Raw genomic sequence first — 6,551 nt, forward strand, 5'->3', positions numbered from 1 at the left:
CGGTTAGGAGGACTCCTAACAGTGGGAGCGGGAGCTGTCTGATTCTGCTGCCCACCTTTAGGACCCTTTTCCCCCAACTGGGCTGCCTAACCTAGCCACCTAGCCTTCATAGAAGAGGTGCCTAGTCTAACTGTACTTGGTATGCCATGGCTGGTTGATATCCACTGAGGCCTGACCTTATCTGAGGAGAAGGGGAGATGGGGATCAGGGTATGAAGAGGAAAAGTGGCAGGGAGAGACTGAGGAGGGAGGGGAAGCTGTGGTCGGGACGTGAAATAAAAAATAAAAAAATATGAAAGTATTGCAAACACAAAATGAATTGCTTGTAGACTCAAGTGAGCTCTGGAGGTAGAAGGATTGGGGTGATTATCCTATTTAAGTTCTGGGTCAATGATCTTTTATTACCTAACAGTCCATTCTGAAATCCAATGACTAAAAACAACTTTAATTAATATTCTCTAGGTTTTCTTCTTTAGATGATTAATTTGATTTTGCTGTCATGAGGCCATATTTATTCACATCTACTTAGTCAGTTGGTAGTTGAGGTTTTTTTGAGAACCAAATCAGGGCTACTGCAAGTACAGCGAGTCCTTGTAACTTGAGCCATCCCTCGCCAGCCCCAGCTAAGATTCTTTTTGCCCAAGGTTTTATTATTCAGCCTCTCTTGGGCTTGGTTACTTAGAGACTTGATCCCAAAGGACAAAATTAGAGGTGACAAGGCTTGATAAAATAAGACTAAGAAGTCATGATGTCATTTGGCATGGTGGCCAACACCTTTGATCCGAGGAGACAGAGGCAGACCTGGTCCACATAGCAAGTTCCAGTCTGGGCTACACAGTGAAATCCCATCTTAAAAAGAAAAGAAAGCTGTGCATTGGTGGCAATCCCAGCCCCAGCACTTGGAAGGCAGAGGCAGGGGGATCTCTATAAGTTTGAGGTCAGTTTAGTCTACAGAACAAGTTTCAGGACAGCCAAGGCTACACACACACACATACACACACACCACACACACAACCTGTCTCGAAAAACTAAAGGAGAGGAAAAAAACTAGAAAAGGAAGAGGAAAATGTTTTAATACAATCTTACAGTTGTTAGTGAAGAAGGAATTAGCAAGTCAGCTCCAGAAGTCTGTATAAAATTCTTCCTGCTGTAAGTTACAAAAAGCCTTATTTTTTTCAAGCACAGACCTATATTGTTTTTGTAATGAAAAAGAATGCAACATTTCCCTTCAGCAAACAGGGAAGCATTGTGTAGAGCCACTTTGGAACTTGGAGTTATATACACCACAAACCAGGGCTATCGCTGCTTGTAAAAAGATTTCATCCTTCTGGTGCAGCGTGCGTATGTAAACAAGATACACATTTGAATTCGGTAATTGCATGGGAAAAGTATTATTGCATGAGTTTTGGTTTGTTTTTTTGTTTGTTTGTTTTTAGGCTTATTCATTTCCTGTGTATATAATGTTCTGCCTACACACCAGAAGAAAGCACCAAATCTCATTATAGATGATTATGAGCCACCATGTGGCTCCTGGAAATTGAATTTAGGATCTCTGGTAGAGCAGCTCTTAACCGATGAGTCGTGTCTCCAGCCCCACATAAGGTTGTTGTTTTTATTTAAGGGGGTAAGAAAATTGTGTGTGCACGTGAATGCACTCGTGTTTTGCTAAGGATTGAAGTGCTTGAAGTAGGTCTCAGAAAGGTTCAGTGCTGGGAATTCAGTGGGAAATTACTATGTAGATGGAGGCAGGAAGGAGTCCCTAACCAAGCACAGGGGAGCAGGTAAAGGGCAGGGAAGGTTTCCTGAAGGTGGCCACCTCTAATTTATCTTAAAGGAATGTTCAAAGGGTGGGGTGGGGTAGAGGGAGGTAACTTTTTTTCAGTCAAATGATGCTGAACAAAATGGCACAGAGATGAGAAGCAACACGGAGCAGCGCACAGCAAAGCCATGAGTGGTGTCTGTTAGTGGAGCTACCTTGTGTGCCTTAAGATGAGCTGAGAAATAAGAGTCAGGCCATGAAGACGCCTGCAGACCTGTTCACACTTAGTAAAATGATACAGCCACTTTGGAAAAGCCACAGTTGCCCCCAAAGCTAAATACAGAGTTACATAGGATTCGGTCATGTCTCTCATTGGTGTCATCCGAGAGAACCAAAAAGCATCTGCTCAACAAGTCCAGAAAGCTTCCTGACAATGCAGTTCATCATAGTAGTCAATAGAGGAAAAGAACCGCAAGAGGAACCAAACCAAACTAATGTCTACCTGCTAGCAGAGCCCCATGATCCAGGTACCTAGGAGGCAGAGGCAGAAGGATCAGGAGTTCAAGGTCTTCTTTAGATACATAATGGGTTTGAAGTAAGCCTGAATCTGATAGTTGGAACTAATCCCTCATGGAAGAAGGAGAGAACCAAGTCTTGCCAACTGGTCTCATTTCCACATGTGCATGCCCACCCCCCAAATAAATAAATGTAATCTTTTAAAAGGACAAATGTCCATCAGTTGATAATAAAAAAAACAAAACAAAAATAATCAAGATGTTGTACATCCATACAATGAATTATTATTCAATTACTGAAAGAATGAAGTACCCATACATGCTACATGGATAAATATTTAAAACATGTTAGATCAAAGAACCAGTCATAAAGTGCCAAATACTGTATGCTTCTGTCTCACTGAAATGTGGGGAATAGACGTGTGTACAGAAGCAGACCTGGTTTAGTTGCTGCTCCTTGGGTGGAATACGGACTGGGGAGTGGCTTTAGCATATACAGGGCTCTCTGGGGTTGTGTGAGGAGGCCCCGGAAGTGCTAGATGCTAGTCAAAGAGCACAGGGTTTCCGAGCAACAGGAAATCAGTTAGTAGCAACAGATCACAACACTGGTGTAGCAGAAATATAGTGGAGCTATTATATTGGGCATGAAATCCCAAATGATAACCTAGGATTCGTAAATAGTCAGTGACTGTTATCTGAGGCTTACTAAGCTGTTCTTCCAAAGGATTCACAGAGCCTTTGCATGACTTAGTCCTGAGACATACTTGGCAAACCATGAAGCCTTGTTTGGCTGAGAGTTGCCATGGTAATGGTTCCTTCAGACAATTCCTAGACCAGATAAGGGGTTTTGGTATTCAGAAATTGATTTGCTAATAGTGCCTTTTGTGTAAGAATAAAGAGGCATCTGCAAAGTGGTTAGGATTCAGTCCATCAGAGGTTGTAGAAGCCATAATATATCCTGTAGTGTTGACCTGTAGATCTGCATAACTCAAAACACCTTGAAAATGATGTACTTGAAAGTGGCTGAGGTTTTTGTTTTTGTTTTTGTTTTGTTTTGTTTTGTTTTGTTTTTCGAGACAGGGTTTCTCTGTGTAGCCCTGGCTGTACTGGAACTCATAAGTCCACCTGCCTCTGCCTCCCGAGTGCTGGGATTAAAGGCGTGTGCCACCACTGCCTGGGCGAAGTTTATTTTTAAGGAGAGGGTCTCTTGTGCCCAGGTTGACACTGAACTCACAGTGTAGCTGATGCTAGCCTTAAACTCCAAATCCCTTTTTCTCTGCTTTCCAAGTGCTGGTATTATACAGGTGTGCCATCATACCTGATTGCTAAGACAATATTTTACATTCTAACAAACTGACAAACAAAAGACTAAAGTGTTAGGTTGGACTGGAGATGTTGCTTAAATGATAAACTGCTTCCTTAGCACACAGGAAATGCCGAGTTCATCCTGCCACACTGAGTTAGCTAGACGTGACAGTCCACAGCAGTGACCCAGCACTCAGGAGGTTCTAGGGCATCCTTGGACACACAGTGAGCTAGAGGCCAGTGGGAGACATGGTTTCAATAGTAATATACATATATGAATTCATAAATATAATCCTTTCCAAAAGCATGACCACACAGACATACAATAAATAATGTAATTTTAAATTTTAAAGATAGGGCTGGAGAGGTGGCTCAGTGGTTAAGAGCACTGACTGCTCTTCCAGATGTCTGAGTTCAATTCCCAGCAACCACATGGTGGCTCACAACCATCTGTAATGGGGTCTGATGCACTCTTCTGGTGAGTCTGAAGACAGCTCCAGTGTACTCATACATCTTTTAAATTTTTAAAGATACACACACACACACACACACACACACACACACACACATGCACACACAGAGACACATAGTGTGTCCCAGTAATAAGAATGGTCCCAGTAGGCTCATAGGTTTGAATTCGGTGATTCCTACTTGGTGGAAGTGTTTTGGGAAGGATTAGGAGGTGTGGCCTTGTTGGAGGCATGTCATTGGGGGTGGGGCTTTGAGGTTTCAAAAGCCCACGCCAGGCCCTGTGTCTGTCTCTTTTTTTCTACCCGCTATTTGTAGATAAGATAGATGTAAGCTCTAATTGCTGCTCTAGTGCCATGCCTGCCAGCTAATAATGGTCAAGCATTCAACCTCTGAGATTGTAAGCACTCTCCCAATTAAATGTATTTTGCCTTGGCCAGGGTCTCTTCACAGCCATAGAACAAATCTAAACATAAGTATAAATATATGTATAAGTATATATTTAAATATAAATATAAGCATAAATAAATATTTTTAAAATATAAATATATATTATATATAAATATAAATATATCTTTAAATGCATATATAAATATATATAAATACATATTTATATATTTATATTTTATATGTAAGACTTTAATTTAGTTGTTTATTATTTTTCCATCCTCAGTGTATGTATCATCATGTTATGTACCACAAGCATATACAACTTTATTTTTATTTTTTGAGGATGTATTTAATAAGGTTGAGTTTATAATAAAGTTCGTAGAGTGCTTGCCTAGCGTGTACAAGATTCTGGGGTTGACCCTCACTCATTGCTGCATGAAACCAACCCAAATCCAATGACAATAAGCCAAAACAAAGAGCAAATGCATAAAAATTTAGAAAGATTCATTTATTATTTTACACATATGAATGTTCAGCCTGCATGTCTGTGTACCACATAAGCACCTTTGGTGGCCAGAAGAGGTCATAGAACCCCCTGGGTCTGGCATTATGAAGGGTTGGTTGTAAACTACCATGTGAATTCTGGGAATCAAACCTAGTACCTTTGGAAGAGCAGCTTGTCTCTCTAGCCCCTATTTACTTATTTTCGAAACATAAATAATATAATTAAAATATTTTTTCATTTATTTTTGTATATGTGTGTGTCTTTGGGAGAGCCAGCTACGCGTATTCATGTGATGGCAGAAGCCAGAAGAGGCCAATGACTTCCCCAGGGGCTGGAGTTACAGGCCATTGTGAGCTGAGCTGCCTGATTGTGGATGCTGGGAGCTAACCTCAGGTTCTCTAGAACACTCAGTGCTTTATACTCCTGATCCATCTCTCTAGCTTCAACACACACAGCTCAAAACTGTGGATGGAAGCTATATTAGTGGAAGAGTTCTTGCTTAGTAGGTGTGAGGTTCTAGATTCAATCCCCAGTACTGGGTGGGAAGTTTAAAATATGGAATTTGCTAGGAGTGCTGTACACGTGCTGGCAGAGGCAAGCCTGAAGTCTGGCTAGTCTACAGAGTGAGAACCGGTAGTTTACATACCAGGATTCTGCCTCAAAACTTAACAACCCCAAATCAAATATGGTAGTAATGATGATCGTATAAGGCACATACTGAAAACCTTTTGAAGGGACCAACAGGCTTGAGGCCCTGGGTTCAAATTCAAGATAAGGGGGAACATGAACCACTCTAGAACTTCTCATGGCCACACCCTGCTTTAATCCCAATGCTCAGGAGGCAGAGGCAATCATTTATCTGATTTTGAGTTTGAGAACAGCCTGGTCTACATAGAGAGCCCCAGGATAGCCAGAGTTATCTCAAAACAAAACAACAACAACAACGAAACAAACAAACAACAACAAAACCCAAATGAACCCAAAACTAAAACCAACTAGTCAACCAGCCAAACAAAAAAACTATCCAGTTTTTACTGGATATGGTGGTGCATGACTTAATTCCAGCACTCGGGACATGGTGGTAGGAGGACCGGAAGTTCAATGCTAGTCTGGGCTCCACGAGACCTTGTCTAAAAGAATACACACAAATAAAATTAAATGAAAATAAAACCACTTAAGAAAGGAGTGAATTACATGGTGTGTGAACTACAGCTCAGAAAAGAGGAGCCAGGCCTGATGGTACACTCCTGCAATCCTAAGCAATCCCAGAGAAGGAGATTGACCCAACTTTAAGGCCAGCTTGGGCTACAAAGAGGAGGAAGAGCAGAGAGGGAAGGGGGAGGAGGAGAGGGGGGCACTGAATATTTGATTTATAGTTCCCAAATCAAAGTAATACAAGGGTCTAGCTAATAGAAAAGACAGGAAAGTTTTGTGAAACAGTACAAATCCTCCCCTCCCTTCCCCTCTGCTCACCTATTGAATTAGCTTTCCAGAAACAACACTTCCATATTTCTTTTTCTGGGTTTTCAGGACAAGGTTTCTCTGTGTAGCCCTGGCTGGCCTGGAGCTTGCTCTTTAGGCCAGGCTGACCTCAAACTCCTCTGAGTTCT

This window comes from Apodemus sylvaticus, chromosome 2 (genome assembly GCF_947179515.1).
Source record: "Apodemus sylvaticus chromosome 2, mApoSyl1.1, whole genome shotgun sequence".
Classification (NCBI taxonomy): Eukaryota; Metazoa; Chordata; class Mammalia; order Rodentia; family Muridae; genus Apodemus; species Apodemus sylvaticus.